A 19,069-nucleotide genomic window follows, 5' to 3' on the forward strand; every position below is an offset into this window, starting at 1 on the left:
TTCTGTTGGACTTCTGCCATACACACTGTGATTCCTGTTAGATTTTCCAGTAGTGAAAGCAGGCTGTCCAAACACAGTCAGACTGGGATTTCAAATGGTAAAGGTTGTAAGAGAGATGGAGAGAATTTTTAATTTGCTACCTTAACTGCTGGAGACAGAATTGATGATCAGATAGTATTCCCAGGACTTTCATAAAGACTGAAGCATAAATAAAATCTGCTCTGGGACAGATAAAGGAAACCCTTATTAGCCCACTGAGCTGATGGTCACATTGAACTAAGGAATTTAATTTTGGGAGAGCGTTGATTGGCAACAAGGACAGCCTATAATTCATTCTTTCTTTGTCAGCCCCCAAAGCGGGATTGAAGGTATTGTTTGTAGTCTGGAGCAGGGCATGGCTTATCGTGAGGCTGACTGCCTACATTGGTCTGGGGCTCTGTGTTCACGCAACTCCTGGGTGAGGTTAAAGCCACTTAGCTCCAGGGTCAGCGCTGTTATTGATGACTGCATCCATGGAGGCTGTGAGCTAAAGCAGGAGATCAGGGAAGCTGGCCCGGGTCACTGTGATCACTCCCTGCTTTCTTTTCTTTGTTCCTCTTTCGTCCTTTGTCTCTCCTGTATCCAGTATTTGCAGGCATCACAACAAGCTTGCTGCTTGTTCTTTCCACCTCCTTCTTTTGCCCCCAGATGTTTATTGAGCACCGACTGATTTAACTACCTTCTTGGCACTGGCAATAGAGCAATGAGCAAAACAAAAATATCAGCTCTTGTCACTTTTATGTGCTAATGGGATGACAGGTAATAAGGAAGTAATTCTACAAATAAATAGGGAATGGCAACTCTGATAAGCTCACTGTGCTTTGACTGTAGCTGACCTCACATTAGGGCAGTGGGGATCACTACCTGGAAAAAAGATGATTAGTTTGAGATATTAACAAGGCTTCCCTGGTGGCTCAGTGGTTAAGAATCCGCCTGCCAGTGCAGGAGATGCAGGAGACTCGGGTTTGATCCCTGAGTTGGGAAGATCCCCTGGAGAAGAAAATGGAAGAATCCCATGGAGCAGAGGAGCCTGGTGGGCTACAGTCCATGGCGTCACAAAAAGGAGGACATGACTTAGTGATTAAACAAAAGCAGCAGTTGACAAGACAGTGGGACACCCTTCCAGGCAGAAAGCTAGAACCACATGTACAAAGGCTCTGTGGCTGGAGAGAATGCATAGCCTCAGAGGAACTGCAGCAAAGCCATGAAACTGGAGCTCAGGCAGCAAGGGCAAGATAGCGGGAGACGTGGTAGAGAGGGAAGCTGATCAGAGAGCTTCCCATGCTGGGCTGTAGAGGCCACATGAAGATCCTAGTGGCAGTAAGGAGTCATTGAATCAAAGGAGCCGATAAATACTTTCATCCCGTGTAAGGTCCCTATTGTATTTAATGCACATTAATTTGGCACAAAAGAAGTCCTTCTTAAGACAGCAGCTTCCATACCTGGCAGGTAGTAAATCCGCAGGCATCTGTGGCCACATCCCCAGAGATTCGGCTTCCCTGGGTCAGGGTGGAGGCAACATACCAGTTTATTAAACTCTGTAGGTAATTCTGATTCCATGGGTTTATGAGCCAGATAGGAGAGGGCCCTAGTTATGGAGACCTTCCTGGAGCTCCTGAAAGTGGAGCAGGTACAGAAGACTGCCTCTGAGTATCCTGAGGACAGAGGGTGTGACTCTTCTTATGATGAGAATACTAATAGGAGCCAGAAATAGTCCAGCCAAACAGGCTGAATTGGAGTCAGCCTCTGCATACCTCCCCCCTGCCCCGCCCTTTTTTTTTCCCTTCCAATCATGGCACATCACTGGGGCATCATTGAAACACACTGACTCATTCTATTTTTAGTGCAATAAATACCTGCACAGAAACATGAAGTTATTATGCATAATTCAAGAAGCCAGTGCATCTCAAATTAGAAATCTCACCAAACACTTGTAAATTCAGGTCGCCATGTCTTCCATATGACCTTGAAGTTACAGGATCGTCTTGTCAGTGGCCACTTACATGTGGGATTTTGAATCGAAATGGAGCAAAGAGAAGTCTTAGAGCAAAGGCAATTGAAAGATCATGTTCACAACAGCCAAGAAGGTAAACATGTCAATCAACAGCTTTTCATTTTAGCTCCTCTGAAGGCCTGATCCCCTGATTCCCTAATATTATAAAGTCATCTGTAGCCCAATTAGCTGTGCATTTATAATCTCCCATTACTCTCACATCAACACAGAGAAGTGATTAACTATTCTGGCATTCATGGTAATGTCATTAATCAGGAGGCATTCATTGGGTATTAATAACTGGACATGGTGGACAATTGTATATGAATTCTACAGTAATTTAGCAATTGATTTACTAGTATCTGATGGGTTGAAGGTGTACTAATGGAAGATTAAGTGATACAATTCTGATTATGAAAAGGTGATCAGATAGACGTTGAAAAAGAGATTAAATAAATGAAGAATTTCAGTTGTACATTCTGTGAGTCAACAAAATTTCAAAGGAAAGCACAAATTAATTTTCATGCTCTACCAGTGGGTATTTAGGAATTGCCATTAAAAAATGTGTCCAGAGACTTCCCTGGTTGTCCAGGGTTAAAAATCTGCCTTCCAATGCAGGGGACACGGGTTCAGGCCCTGGTCAGGGAAGTAAGATCCTACATGCCATGGGGCAACTAAGCCCGTGCGCTGCTAGAGAGAAGTATGATGCTCGCCACAACCGAAGATGCCATGTGCTGTAACTAGACTCAAAGCAGCCAAATAAGTAACAAATATTTAAAAGAAAAAAAAAGTGTCCATTTCATATGCAATGAGAATTTTCTTTTTTTTTGCTACATGGACATTACTTAATGTCAAAAATAGGCACATGGAGAGATTTGACAGGCTCAGTTGTAAATTTTGCTTCAAAAAGGGATTTCATAATTTGAAAAGGACTTTTAAATTTTATTTCTATTAGTGGCTGGTTATACTTTTTAAAAAGATGTCTTTTAATCCTATGAATTGTAGCCATAGCCCCATTTATTTACTCATATATATATATATATAAGCATATATATATATATGCTTATAGTTACAATAGATACATATATATTTATATATATACATATATATACTTAGAGCTTAGCTTTTTAAAGAAGAACTTGCTCATGAATTATTCAAAATGGCAGATAACATAAATTATATTATTATGAATGTACTTTTATTTAGACATTAAACCTTAAATGTTAAGGTTTAACATAATGTTTAATGTTAAGCATTAAACCTTAAAATTCTAACTATAATTTTTAAAAGTAGCAATAATTAAATCAAAATTTATTTCAAAGTTTAGATATGAGAGGTGCTGAGTTAGGGGACTCTCTAAATGACCTTCTTGCTTGCATCTTGGATTTGCTATTTTCTCAAGGGACCTCCTTTCCCAGAGCCTTTTCCTCAAACTGACATAAGTCTAAGTTTCATTCAGGACCCAACTTTAAATAGATGTTGTTTGTCAAATAGTGCTCTTGATGATAGTGATGATGGGGATGATGGTGATGTTGGTATTAATGATGGAGGTGATAATAATGGTGGTGATGATGATGATGGTGGTGGTGGTGGTGATGATAGTGTTGATGGTGGTAACAATGGTAGTGATGGTGATGGCAATTGTGGTGGTGGTGATGGAGGTGATGATGATGATGGTGGTGATGATGATGGTGGTGATGATGATGGTGGTGGTGATGGCGATTGTGGTGGTGGTGATGGAGGTGATGATGATGATGATGGTGGTGATGATGATGGTGGTGGTGGTGGTGGTGGTGTTGGTGGTGGTGATGATAGTGATGGTGGTGGTGGTGATGGAGGTGATGATAAGGATGATGGTGATAATAGTGGTAGTGATGGTGGTGATTGTGGTGGTGGTGATGGAGGTGATGATAGTGATGATGGTGGTAACAATGGTAGTGATGGTGATGGCGATTGTGGGGGTGGTGATGGAAGTGATGGTAATGATGATGGTGGTGGTGATGATGATGATGGTGGTGGTGGTGGTGGTGGTGTTGGTGGTGGTGATGATAGTGATGATGGTGGTAACAATGGTAGTGATGGTGATGGCGATTGTGGGGGTGGTGATGGAAGTGATGGTAATGATGATGGTGGTGGTGATGATGATGATGGTGGTGGTGGTGTTGGTGGTGGTGATGATAGTGATGATGGTGGTAACAATGGTAGTGATGGTGATAGTGATTGTGGTGGTGGTGATGGAGGTGATGATAGTGATGATATAGTGGTGGTGATGGAGGTGATGATGATGATGGTGATAATAGTGGTAGTGATGGTGGTGATTGTGGTGGTGGTGATGGAGGTGATGATAGTGTTGATGGTGGTGATGATGATGGTGATGATGGTGATGATGGTTGACTACTAGGGACTGAATGTTTGTCCCTCCCATCCCAAATTTATATGTTGAAATCCTCACCCCCAATAAATGGTATCTGGAAGTGGAGCCTTTGGGAGGTGATTATGGTTAGTTTAAGTCATGAGGGTGGAGCCCTCATTTTAAGAAGAATGCCCTGATAAGGAGAGGAAGAGAGCAACATTTTCTCTTCACCATACAAGGACACAGAGAAAAAGCAGCTGTCTGTAAACCAGGAAGAGGGTCCTCATCAAGAACCTGAGCAAGCTGGCACCCTGATCTCAGACTTGTAGTCTCTAGAACGGCAAGAAGTAAATGTTTATTGTTTAAGCCACCCTGCTTATGGTATTCTGCTGTAGCAACCCATGCTAACTGAGACATGGTGGGGATGATGATAATGATGATGATTTATAGAGTCCTTTTAATAGGCTTCAATGTTTTAAAAGCTTTGCCTGTATTAAGATCTTTAATCATAAGAACCACAGAAAGAAATAGGTAGTGTTATTATACTATTTCACAGAGAAGGAATCCAAGGCATGAAAGATGTAAACAACTCTCCCAAAGTCAGAGTTGTTGCTGTTATTCAGTCACTAAGAAGTATTTGATTCTTTGTGACCCCATGCACTGCAGCATGCCAGTCTTCCCTGTCCTTCACTATCTCCTGGAGATTGCTCATACTCATGTTCATTGAGTTGGTGATGCCATCCAACCATCTCATCCTCTGGTGTCTCCTCCTCCTCCTGCCCTCAATCTTTCCCAGCATCAGGGTCTTTTCCAATGAGTCAGTTCTTCGCATCAGGTGGCTAAAGTATTGAGCTTCAGCTTCAGAATCAGTCCTTCCAGTGAATATTCAGGGTTAATTTCCTTTAGGATTGACTGTTTTGATCACTTTGCTGTTCACAGGACTCTCAAGAGTCTTCTCCAGCACCACAATTTGAAAGCATCAATTCTTTAGCACTCGGCCTCCTTTATGATCCAACTCTCATATTTATATATGACTACTGGAAAAATTAGCTCAGCCTTCTATTTGGACCAACTCTCATATTCGTATATGACTGCTGGAAAAATTACAGCTTTGACTAAATGGACCTTTGTTAGCAAAGTGTTGTCTGTGTTTTTGAATACACGATCTAGGTTTGCATAGCTCTCCTTCCGAAGAGCAACTGTTTTTTAATTTCATGGCTGCAGTCGCCGTCTACAGTGATTTTGGAGCCCAAGAAAATAGTCTGTCACTGTTTCCACATTTTCCCCTGCTATTTGCCATGAAGTGATGGGACCTGATACCATGATCTTAGTTTTTTGAATGTTGAGTTTTAAGCCAGCTTTTTGACTCTCCTCATTTACCCTCATCAAGAGGCTCTTTAGTTTCTCTTTGCTCTCTGCCATTAGAGTGGCATCATCTGCATATCTGAGGTTGTTGATATTTCTCCCAGCAATCTTGATTCCAGCTTGTGATTCATCCAGCCTGGCATTTCAAATGATGTACTCTGCATATAAGTTAAATAAGCAGGGTGACAATATACAGCCTTGATGTACTCTTTTCCCAATTTTGAACCAGTCTGTTGTTCCATGTAAGGTTCTAACTGTTGCATCTTGATCTGCATATAGATTTCTTAGGAGAGAGGTGAGTTGATCTGGTATTCCCATCTCTTCAAGGATTTTCCACAGTTTGTTGTGATCTACACAGTCGAAGGCTTTGGCATAGTCAATGAAGCAGAAGTAGATGTATTTTTTTTTAATTCCCTTGATTTTTCTGTGATCTAACAGATGTTGGCAATTTGATTTCTGGTTCCTCTGCCTTTTGTAAATCCAGATTATACATCTGAAAGTTCTCAGTTCATGTACTGCTGAAGCCTAGCTTGAAGGATTTTGAGCTTTACCTTGCTGACATGTGAAATGAGTGCGATTGTGTGGTAGTTTGAACATTCTTTGGCATTGCCTTTCTTTGGGTTTAGAATGAAAACTGACCTTTTCCAGTCCTGTGGCCACTGCTGAGTTTTCCAAATTTGCTGGCATGTTGCGTGCAGCACGTTAACAGCATCATCGTTTAGGTTTTTAAATAGATCATCTGGAATTCCATCACCTCCACTAGCTTTCTTTGTAGGAATGCTTCCTGAGGCCCATTTGACTTCACATTCCAAGATATATGACTCTAAGTGAGTAACCACACCATCATGATTATCTGAGTTATTAAGAACTTTTTTGTATAGTTCTTCTATGTATTCTTGCCACCTTTTCTTTATCTCTTCTGGTTCTGTTAGGTCCTTGCCGTTTCTGTCCTCTATTGTGCTCATCTTTGTATCATATGTTTCCTTGGTATCTCCTGTTTTCTTGAAGAGATGTCTGGTCTTTCCCATTCTGTTGTTTTCCTTTATTTCTTTGCAATGATCACTTAGGAAAGCTTTCTTATCTCTCCTTGCTATTCTCTGGAACTCTGCATTCAATTGGGTATATCTTTCCATTTCTCCTTTGGCTTTCTCTTCTCTTCTTTTCTTAGCTATTTGTAAGGCCTCCTCAGACAACCACTTTGCCTTTTTACATTTCTTTTTCTTGGTGATGGTTTTGGTCACCACCTCCTGTTCAGTTTTATAAACCTCTGTTTATAGTTTTTCAGGCACTCTATCAGATCTAATCCTTGCAATCCATCTGTAACTTCCACTATATAGTCATAAGGGATTTGATTTAGGTCATACCTGAATGACTTACTGTTTTTTCCCCTTACTTTCTTCAATTTAAGCCTGAATTTTGCAATAAGAAGCTCAAGCCAACTAATTAACAGGGAGGGAGCAAAGCTCCACCCATCATCAGACAATTGGATTAAAGATTTACTGAGCATGGCCCCCACAACTACACTCATCTTACAGCTAGCAAAGTAATGCTACAAATTCTCCAAGCTAGGCTTCAACAGTACGTGAACTGAGAACTTCCAGATGTTCAAACTGGATTTAGAAAAGGGAGTGAAATAATATTAAGTATTTTTCCTAAGCTATTGCTTTGTTCCCTTCCAGTCCTCTTGTGTCTGATATAAGCTGAGCCAATTTGATGGCCAGTCCTACTTTGTAAATAATAAGGAAGAGGAAGAAGAGGGGAAAGTGATGGAGTTAGTATTTTGTGAATTTGAAATGCTAAGTAGTAGCTGAATGGTGATTCATTCTACATCAAGTGGCAGAAGTGGGGGATATAGCACAGGAGAAGGAGTTTGATGTGGTTCTTTTGCAGGCCTGTGTTGGTCAGGGTGCAAGCTGTTCTAATGCAGATCTCGAATATAGTGCTTAAATTACAAGTTAATTTCTCCCTCATGTTTCTGAAGATGTGATCTGATTGCTTGCTGCTCTACAGCCAGTTAAGAGGCAAGTGTGGTGAAAAGAAACGTTTGCTTTATTTTGGAGGCTGGCAAACGGGGCAGGGGAGAGGTGGTGAGGGGTGGAGGGTGGGGAGAGGATGGTGAGGGCAGATTCCTGTCCAAAGGCCGATTCCCCCACTGACAGTGAGTGGGCAAGAGGTTTTTCAAGGGGAGTTCCAGGGGTGTATAGACAGAGGGAGGGGTTACATGCAACAACAACACAGCTCTGACAGTCATCTTGAAATTAGTCATCGGTGATCTGACCAGCATCAACTTGCTTGTTTAAGTACAGTTAATCTTCAGTTCCCAGGTCAGTTTGTTCCCATTTCTTTGAGGCCAATTCTCAGAATTGTGGCTCCTCATGTCATGGCTACTTCCTGATCACCATGTCGTTAACTTCTTCCACCTAGTGGGGGTTTCAGTATCTATAAGACAACTTGCAGGATATGGCTCTGACTATTATCTATAGCCCTTGGAGAGGAGCTAAAGGTCCTTGACTTTGTTTAATGACCAAACTGTTGTTATTTTTGTTGGTTTGCTTGACTAGCTTCCATTGCTTATGCATTGTCTCACTTCTCTGATCAAACTTAGTCTTTGGCTAAAAGTTTTCTACAGACAGAAATGCAGACAGAGGACATGACGGGCAGAGGGGAGGACCATAGGGTCCTGCTCCATTTCTAGGGGTCCTGTTACAATCTAGAGGTGTCTGGTCCAGGGTGGAGGACAGTCCTGGAGCCTCAGCACACAGATCCCATCTCTGGATTGAAACCGGCTGCCCTGGCTGTCACCATTGCTTCGGTGTATCAGTCACTGGGAAGTGGGGAAGGACAAAGGGAGCACTTGCTTAGTCTTCATAAAGGCAGTACACAGAAGTGCCACACAGCCTGTCCCCATGCCACTGAGGAGAGGCTGGGTGGGTCTGTTGTACCCAGCAACAGTTCCCAATTCTGTTATTGAACGTGGGGAGAGTGGTTACCAATGGGCAACCTCCCATGATTCAGACACTCAGGTCTTACTCAGGACTAATGATTTAGTCTAACATTAGTGGAGAAAGGAGTGTGGTAGGGTGAATACCTTGAAAAAATTGAACAAAATTATAGCACTCCAAGCTACTAACCCTTTACTGTGGACAGATACTTCTTTTGAGAAAGTGTAGAATGTCAACCTGAGAACTCTTAATCTAAACCCTTTTGTTCATTTTTTCAGCCTGTATGTCCATATTGAGTTTTCAGGTTTCCCTGCAGGATGAATAGGGAAATGATGCTGCTAACATATTGGCCAGGTCGGGAGGGGGTTGTTAAGGGCTGTGACAGTGGGGCTTCCCTGGTGGCTCAGATGATAAAGAATCCGCCTGTAATGCAGGAGACCTGGGTTCGATCACTGGGTCAGGAAGATCCGCTGGAGAAGGGAATGGCTATCCACTCCAGTATTCTGGCCTGGAGAATTCCATGGACAGAGTCTGACAAGCTACAGTCCATGAGGTCAGACACAACTGAGCAACTAACACTCTCACTTCAGTTTGTGACAGTAAGATTTGTGGAGAATAAGCCAATGTCTCTTCAGGGGGTAGCAAGCTAATTGTATTTTTTTTTTTTTCCTGTAATACGTTCCCATTATCTTTATAATGTCTTTTTCCCTTTGGAGCAAATGATATACTTAATATATATTTTTCCTAGTCTTCTGGCTCGGTGCAGTCCACCTGATAACTTAGATCAGTGACAGTGGTCACAGTACTTGGATTGTTGCTATCATGGGCCGTTGTGCTTGTCTCTAATTCAGAAAGCATTTTTGGCCATACCTGACTCAGGAACTCCCAGAAAATGAGATATTCTGAACAGGTGATTTTTTCCAAAAAGCAATTTACTACTGCAAGCAACAGAGCTTAAAAGCGAGCAGACAAGGAAATGAACAACAACAGAACATAGAGTTTTACAAGGAAATCCAAAGAAAGCCTTGTTTAGAAAAGATAAAAGGAAATCGAATGAAGTCAGGATGGTTAGACTGGCGAGGTAGGTTCTCCAGCGAATGAGGCATCACTGTGTTGGTGCTTGGGGGTATTGACAGCTCTTTAGCACTCCCTCGCCTTCCCTCCCTAGCTCATGGTCTGACTGCATTCTGCATACGTGCCGGAAGGAGAGCTGTGTTCCTATAGCAGGAAGTGTATTAGTAAGTCTCATTTTAGCATCACGCCACCCTGGACCTGGTCTTGGTTCAAGTTTGTACCCTGCATCAAACTCTCTTCTTGTCTCTGGCCAGATACTGTCAAAAGGTGATTTATTTCTCAGGTTTTGCCTCTCAGCCCCAGGTATTGAGTCACAGATTCACAGGGATCCTGACCAGCTTATTAAGCTTTGCACTAGCCTCCAGCCCACCTTCTTAAAGAGCTGGCGCAGAGATGCCATCTCATTCCTGCTTCTGCGGATCGAATTGTGGGAATTGGAGGTGTTTGCCTTCCCAAGGCCCAAGTTACTGTAGACGCCCTGGGTCTCCAGCTGAAGCCGAAAGCTGTGATATTTTAAACCTTTCCTGCCTATCCGGTGCCAGCCATGGGACTTCCAGGACTGTGAACAGTTTTTATAGGCTATAGTTTTGTGCCGAGTGACTCGCCAAGACTTAATAGGAAAACTCAGCCATCTGTTTCCAACACCTACTGCTCACGTATTTATGGTCAGAGTTTTTATTTTGCATGTGTGCATTCCCTTTAACAGGAAAGAAAACGGTCTTTATAGCCAAACCACTGAAGTGAGAAATGCAAATCTCATTTGCTCTTAATCCCAATGAGGTATTTACTACAAAGTCCATTTGAGACTCTTTGGTGTTAATACTGAAGAAGACGAGGGGTAAAATAAATAGTTAATGGCCTGGAGCCAGCCCTCTCGTGAGTGCTAACTGATGCGGGCCCATTCCCTTCCAGAGGTAGTGACAGGGGCCCCCTTTCCGTTGTTCTCGACTTCTCACTGGCACCAGGGGAGTGAGTTTGGTAAAGTCACTGTTTTGAAAAGACCGTAATGATGGCAGGACATTTTATTACTGTATTAATGAGCACAGTGTGGGGCCATGGGCAGGACAGAGTGTTTGTGTATGTCTGTGCAAGAGTTGGGGTCGTGGGGAGAAGGAAACCCAATTTTTATCTGTCATCGTAACTAGTTACTGGGGAGTGTTAACAGACCCCAGGATAGTGAAGGAGAGTTTTCCTTCATTATTGTCTTTAAAACTCCTTAGGGAAATCACTTTCGGTGGTAAAGAATCTGCCTGCCAAGCAGGAGACAGATTCAATCCGTGGGTGGGGAAGCTCCCCAGGAGAAGGAAATGGTAACCCACTCCAGTACTCTTGCCTGGAGAATCCCATGGACAGAGGAGCCTGGTGGGCTACAGTCCACGGGGTCACAAAAAGGCTGGACATGACTTAGTGACTAAGCAACAACAACAACCCTCGAGATAGTTTTGTTTGTCATGGACCCAGTGTCCTCCTCGTGGTTCAGGAATCTTTTCTCCTCGATGCCACTGTGGAAAAGTCGCGTAGTTATTTATTTCAATAAAGTTTTCTAATATGATTCTGGTCTGTTCTGATTGCTATTTATAACCATTCCCTTCTCCAAGAGATCTTCCTGACCTAGGGACTGAACCTAGGTCTCTTGTGTTGCAGGCAGATTCTTTACCGAGCCACCGGGGAAGCCCATAAATGTAACACTAAGTGGATATTGTGCATATTGGTCTGTAAAACTTGGTTCTGGACCCTGGTCTCTCTCTTTTCTCCAGAAGTTCACGTTTTTCCCGGGGGTCTAGAATCTCCCTCATTCAGATGAGGGCTGATTTTAAATCTTCAGCCCTGACATTTCTAACTACTCATGTCCTATGTTGGACCACCACCTTGGCTGCTCCTTTTGGTGGGATGGGGGTGGATGGGGGAGTCTCAAACTTAATCTGTACACAGTGGAAACTCATCATCAGCCAGCACCATTGCACATGAGGTTGCTATACTATGTATAATTTCTTCTTTTCCCTCATCCAGCCCAGACGAAAGTCTTATTGGTTCTTCCTCCAAAATGCGATCTTTGAAACAGAAGAGACTTGTAAACCCAGTGGGGGAAGGAGAGGGAGAAACAAATTGAGAGAGTAGCGTTGAAACATACACATTACCATATGTAAAACAGATGTGTTGTTCAGTCGCCCAGTTGTGTCTGATTCTTTGCGACCCCATGGACTGCAGCAATGCCAGGCCTCCCTGTTCATGCCCATTGCATTGGTGATGCCATACAACTGTCTCATCCTCTGGTGTCCTCTTCTCCTTCTGCCCTCAATCTTTCCCTAAATAGATCCTTCCTAAAATACAGAGCCAGTGGGAATTTGCTGTATGATGAGGGAACTCAAACCTGGTGCTCTGTGGCAACCTAGAGGGGTGGGATGGGGCAAGAGGTGGCAGGGAAATTGAAGAAGGAAGGGACATTGGTGTACCTATGGCTGATTCATGTTGATGTGAGGCAGAAGCCAACACAATATTGTAAAACTATTATTGCCCAATTAAAAATAAATACATTTACTTAAAAAAGAAAAGCATAAATCTTGTGTCTTCCACACTCTTTAGTGGGTGCTCATCACACTAAGGAGAAGGCAATGGCAACCCACCCCAGTGTTCTTGCCTGGAGAATCCCAGGGACTGGGGAGACTGGTGGGCTGCCGTCTATGGGGTCGCACAGAGTCAGACACGACTGAAGTGACTTAGCAGCAGCAGCAGCAGCATCGCACTAAGGCCCACGAGACCCCCTCTGATCTGGCCCCTCCTGCCTCTGTATCCTCATCTGGGCACTGGCCCTTGGCACACGGACCGCCTCATCCATCTGATGATGTCCTCAGCTCTCTTCACTGGCTCTTTCTCAGCCTTCAGGGCTCAGCCTAAATGCTCTCTCCTGTCTGGAGCTCAGTCATCATCTGCTGAGTGATTTCAACTCTCTCTCTGTCCTGTTCAGCCCTTCACCCTGCCCCACCTCACAGTTGGGTTACGCACATAGGATGCACGATTTCTCCTCTTAGAGGGACTCAGCATTTTGGCCTCATAATCAGAATCGTAGACTTGGATTGAACACAGTTATGATTCAAACAAATGTTTGCCAATGAACATTTTCAGAGAACTCTAATTTTACATGTCTTGTGTCAGAATGAAGGAATCTAAGGCCACAAACATGAGAAGATGATGAGATATTCTTCCTTGACAAAAGGCAGGAGAACCCCTGAAACTTTTGCCAGAAAGCCTTCATTTCCTTTTCTCCATTTCTGCTTTCCTTGTCTTGAGTATCTCCTTTTCCTGTGTCTCATGAAGTTTCTCTTTCATGCTTTGCTTTTCTTTTTCAGCCTTCCTTCTTCCACCCCTCCATCTCTTCTTTTCCCTCCTCTTTTCTTTATTTCCCTTCCCCTTTTATATTTATCCTCTTTCTAGTCTTCTTTCTTGCTTTTAATTTAAGCCAGACTTTTGCCTGAGCAGCTTCTTAGCCTCCCATGTGTCATCAGTTCTCCAGTTTTTGAAAAGACCATAGAAGGCACAGGTGTTGACCCAAAGTCATTCTCAAGCAGCTCTGCAGACAGAACTGGGAAGTCACCCTTACTCTGACTTTGCCAGTTTTTGTCTTTAGTTGATCAGTTGGTCTACAGATCTTGGAATTCTGAATATAAGGACAAATTTTTCTATCCAGACCTGTCTCAGGAATTATGTTACATATATTGATTTCATACGATTAAGGAAGAGAGAAAATTCATAACCATTTGCTCGACACTTCTTATAAGCGTGTTAGAAGTGCCATTGTTTGAGGGCTGAGTCAAAGAAGTCACATGGTCTTTTCAGCAGCTCTCCAGTGATCACCCATAAAGCCCCGAAGAACTTCTTTTCTCAAAAAGTGAATTCTGTTTTATTTCAGATTCCTGCTTTTAATGTGAGCCAGGCTTTTGCTTGAGCAACTTCACAGCCCCCCATGTGGCATCAGTTCTCCAGTTTTTGAAAAGACCGTACAGCACACTTATGCTCCTGGCATGTGGGTGCTCGTGAGGGCTGCCTTGCTCTAACCCAGCTGCACTTTGAGTTAACTCAAACTGGATGGGATTACTTTTCAGTGGGCTTCCCAATGGCTCAGCAGTCAAGAATCTGCCTGCAGTGCAGAAGATGCCGGAGGTGCGGGTTCGATCCCTGGGTAGGGAAGATCCCCTGGAGAAGTAAGTGACAACCCACCCAAATTCCATGGACAGAGGAACCTGGCGGGGTACAGTCCAGGGAGTCACAAAGAGTCAGAGGTGACTGAAGAGGCTGAGCATACACGGCATGCATGCATGCACACTTTTCAGTAAGAGGAATTCCAAGCATTTTCCCCTTCAGTTCAGTTCAGTTGCTCAGTCGTGTCTGACTCTTTGCGACCCCATGAACCACAGCACGCCAGGCCTCCCTGTCCATCACCAACTCCCGGAGTCCACCCAGACCCATGGCAATTGAGTTGGTGATGCCATCCAGCCATCTCATCCTCTGTCATCCCCTTCTGCCCTCAGTCTTTCCTAGCATCAGGGTCTTTTCAAATGAGTCAGCTCTTCGCACCAGGTGGCCAAAGTATTGGAGTTTCAGTTTCAGCATCAGTCCTTCCAATGAATATTCAGGACTGATTTCCTTTAGGATGGGCTGGCTGGATCTCCTTGCAGTCCAAGGAACTCTCAAGAGTCTTCTCCAACACCACAGTTCAAAAGCATCAATTCTTTGGTGCTCAGCTTTCTTTATAGTCCAACTCTCACATCCTTACATGACCACTGGAAAAACCATAGCCTTGACTAGACGGACTTTTGTGGACAAAGTAATGTCTCTGCTTTTTAATATGCTGTCTAGGTTGGTCATAACTTTCCTTCCAAGGAGTAAGCGTCTTTTAATTTCATGGCTGTGGTCACCATCTGCAGTGATTTTGGAGCCCAGAAAAATAAAGTCAGCCACTGTTTTCACTGTTTCCCCATCTATTTGCCATGAAGTGATGGCACTGGATGCCAGGATCTTAGTTTTCTGAATGTTGAGCTTTAAGCCAACTTTTTCACTCTCCTCTTTCCCTTTCATCCAGAGGCTCTTTAGTTCTACTTCACTTTCTGCCCTAAGGGTGGTGTCATCTGCATGAGGTGCAAGCAACTTACTGAAATAACAGACCTCGAAGGAGCCACTGGGCACCGTTTTCCTCATGTGAACAGTGACTGCTGAAAATAACATGTTTGTTATGCTGCGGACTCACTTTCGGGGATTAGGTGACATGATCAGAAATGATGGAGGAATGTGTGACACTCCACTGTAAAGATTGATTTCTTTAATAGTTTACTAAGGGAGTTGAAGATCAAAATACTCAGGCTTATTAAGCAAATAAACCTAATAGAGAAACTTGTATCAAAGTTGTCTCCAGGAAGTTAAGAGACTATCATGAGTGAGGGAATATGGCCTAAATATCACAGAGTTTTGTAGACTTTCAAAAATAGATGTAAAATATGCTTTCAGGAGGCTCATGTGTGTGTCTCTAATTCAAGGTGATTGTTACCTTCATAAGAACACTACTTGTGTGACTTAGTTTCTCTATTGGACCAGTGGTTCTTAAGTGGAAGCACATGTCCAGATTACTTAGGAAGTCTTTTTAAAACACATGCCTACAGGGGCCTAGCCTAGACTATTGCTACTGAGTCATTTGTGTTGGAGCCTGGAAATAGGTACTTGGAAAAATCCCCTGCAAAATTATGAAGCGTCTGGTTTCAAACTAGTTAAGGATCATAATTCAAAAAGACATATGTACTCCAATGTTAATTGAACCACTATTCACAGTAGCCAAGACATGGAAGCAGCCTAAATGCCCAGTGATGGATGAATGGATAAAGAAATTGTAGTATATATGTACAGTGGAGGAACGAAATTGGGTCATTCGTGGAGAAGTGGAATTGGGTCATTTGTCGAGATGTGGATGGAGTATGAGTCTATTTTACAGAGTGAAGTAAGTCAGAGAAAAACAAATATTGTTTATTAACTCATATATGTGGAATCTAAAAAAATGCAACAGATGAATCTATTTGCAGGCAGAAATAGAGACACAACATAGAGAACAGATACTTGTGGACATAGGGGAGGAAGGGCAAGGAGAGATGAATTGGGAGATTAGGATTGACATATATACATTGCCATGTGTAAAATAGTGGAATAAAGGAAACCCACCGTATAGCGCAGGGAGCTCAGCTCGGTGCTCTGTGATGGCCTAGATGGGTGGGATGGAGGGAGGTGAGAGGGAGGCTCTAGAGTAAGGGAGCACATATATACATATAGCTGATCAACTTCGTTGTGCCACGGAAACTTAACACAACATTGTAAAACAGTTACACTCCAAAACCAAAACAAAGCAAAACAAAAACTAGTGAAGGACCACCACTCTTGCCTGAAAGTTTGGAGTAGCACAAACCAAGGGTGACCCCTCCCTGTAACCTTAAAATCCTGTATGATGCCCGGTTTGTAGAAGTGAGTGCAAGAAATGTTCGCTGAGGAAATGAAACCAAACTGTTTAGAAAACCATACTGTGCATTCATTTAAACTGCTCACTCATTTAAATTGCTACTGGCTTAGTAAATAGTTGAAAAGAATTTTTAAAATAACCATTGAAGAGATGCATCTTCTGGACAATTAGAGAACATTTTGTGATCTAAATGCTTATGAAGGGGACAGATGATGTAGATTTTTCAGGTAATTTGATGTGAAACTAGAGAACAAAGCAGAGAGATGGACAAATATATTTTTAATTACTATTTGATTTTTACCTCCATTATTTTAAGGGTAAAATGTCTTTTAGAGTAAGAATTCTGATAGCTCCCCTATGTTGTTCCAGATTCTATTTGTCTATCAAAGTTGATGAGCAATTTTTTTTAGTAAGCTGGAATTTGTGTATTCTAATAATGGCTGTTCTTCCAAGTGCACTCAGATTGACAACACATTCTGGAAAATCCTCTTTGGGATTTGTCTGTGCTGTGCTGGTCCTATATGCACCTATATCCTGAATTCCTACTTGCCACCTCCCTGAAACTTGTCCCTTTCCCTCAAGGAAGTTTCAATAAGGGCAGTTTGATAGGTAATCATCCACAACATAAAATACTCAGACCTTCACATAACAGTGCGGATTGACATTGTGCAGCCAGGAGAGGACTGGGGTATTGCTCGTGAATAAAGTGTGTGTGTTAGTCTCTCAGTTGTGGCCCACTCTTTGCAACCCCATAGATTGTAGCCCGTCGGGCTCCTCTGTCCATGGGATTCTCCGGGAGAGAATACTGGAGTGGGTTGCCATGCCCTCCTCCAGGGGATCTTCCCGACCCAGGGGTTGAACCTGAGTCTCTTACTTCTCCTGCATTGGCAGGGGGGTTCTTTACCATTAGTGACACCTAGGAAGCTCAGCTGGTGCTGGTGGTAAAGGTGGGGTAGGATGGGATCCGAACTATGATGACAGGAGAAGGAGGCGTATTCCAGGGAGAGGCGCTGCGGGAACGTTTGCAGAGTTGGGGTGATCAGGGCGTATGGAGGCGCTGTGAAGAGGAGGTGTGCGGTGTCTGCAGGGTGCAGGGCCATGGCTGAGAAGCAGAAGCTCTACAGAGGAGGTGCGTTTGCCTAAACCGTCCTTTTCCTTTTATTCCAAAGCCGATTTACCATAAAGTGTTCAATAGGAAAACTTAGAAAGAGAGCAACTAGTTCTCTATCTATATAAAAAGCACTCCTTCTGACTTGCCGTGTCCATCTTTACTGAGACACTGGCTCCTAATTACAAACTTGAAGTTGAAGTGTGTCTCTACTGTGACTTGGGTCAATTTCTCAACATAACCTTGATGCTTGTGAATGGAATTAAATTTTCTGCTGCTGTTTTGAACCCATCTTCTGCCTGTTGAAAACATCCCTTGCACTACCATAGTGCTTTGCCTTTTGCAGATTTTTTGTTCCTAGATGCTTTTCAGGGTACAAGAAGCAAGGGGTGAGCCTGTCAGACAACCTCACTGTCTGCCTATGTCCAACTGTCACCATAAAAAGCATCCTTTTTTGATGTTAAAAGAGCCCCAGTTTTGATGATAAATTCTATGGTTACCCTCTTCAGGGGTTACTACCTTTACTTCCATGAGAAAATTAGGGATTTAGAGAGGATGGCTGTCTAGAATCATTTCTACTCCCTTGTCTTAAGCATCTTTTTTGAGTAATGCAGGAATCTTTCTTCTGGGTGATGAAGGTATTAATTATAAGTTGTTCATTTTGAAATTAAAAATTATTCCTAAATAAATGAATATTCTTACTAGAAAAAGGTACACTGTCTTTGTTGTTGTTCAGTCTCTAAGTCATGTCCAATTCTTTGTGACCACATAAACAGCAGCAAGCCAGGATCCACGTCCTTCACTATCTCCTGGAATTTGTTCAAACTCACGTCCTTTGAGTCCATGATGCCACCCAACCATCTCATCTTCTGTCTCCCCCTTCTCCTCCTGTTCTCAATCTTTCCCAGCATCAGCGTCTCTTCCAACGAGTCAGCTCTTCACATCAGGTGGCCAGTGTATTGAAGCTTCAGCTTCAGCATCAGTCTTTGCAAAATAATTATCTTGTTGAGGCATAGTCCTCACAGTATTATTTCCTTATTCCAGTTGGAGGCTATTATTTATTTGACATTTATTGCTATCTCCTATGTACAGATAGCTATACTTGACATAAAGATCATCATTCAGTGATAATTATGACACATTATTGCTTTTGCAATCAGCATTCAGCTATGATTGGTCCTGGTTTATTAGATGGTTAAAACCACATTTTTGCAATAAGAAGTTCATGATCTGAGCCACAGTCAGCTCCCAGTTTTGTTTTTGCTGACTGTATAGAGCTTCTCCATCTTTGGCTGCAAAGAATATAATCAATCTGATTTCGGTATTGACCATCTGGTGATGTCCATGTATAGAGTCGTCTCTTGTGTTGTTGAAAGAGGGTGTTTGCTATGACCAGTGCGTTCTCTTGGAAAAACTCTGTTAGCCTTTGCCTACTTCATTTTGTACTCCAAGGCCAAACTTGCCTGTTACTCTAGGTATCTCTTAACTTCCTACTTTTGCATTCCAGTCCCCTATGATGAAAAGAACATCTTATTTGGGTGTTAGTTCTAGAAGGTCTTCATAGAACCGTTCAACTTCAGCTTCTTTGGCATTAGTGGTTGAGGCATAGTCTTGGATTACTGTGATATTGAATGATTTGACTTGGAAAGGAACAGAGATCATTCTGTTGTTTTTGAGATTGCATCCAAGTACTGCATTTTAG

The 19,069-nt window shown here is 42.8% G+C and overlaps 1 protein-coding gene across 1 annotated transcript in view; it reads left to right on the top strand.

The window, feature by feature from the left end:
- DNER (delta/notch like EGF repeat containing) overlaps positions 1 to 19,069 on the top strand; it is a 377,854-nt gene that overhangs the window by 175,942 nt on the left and 182,843 nt on the right. The window lies entirely within an intron of this gene.

Source organism: Cervus canadensis, chromosome 24 (genome assembly GCF_019320065.1).
Source record: "Cervus canadensis isolate Bull #8, Minnesota chromosome 24, ASM1932006v1, whole genome shotgun sequence".
Lineage (NCBI taxonomy): Eukaryota > Metazoa > Chordata > Mammalia > Artiodactyla > Cervidae > Cervus > Cervus canadensis.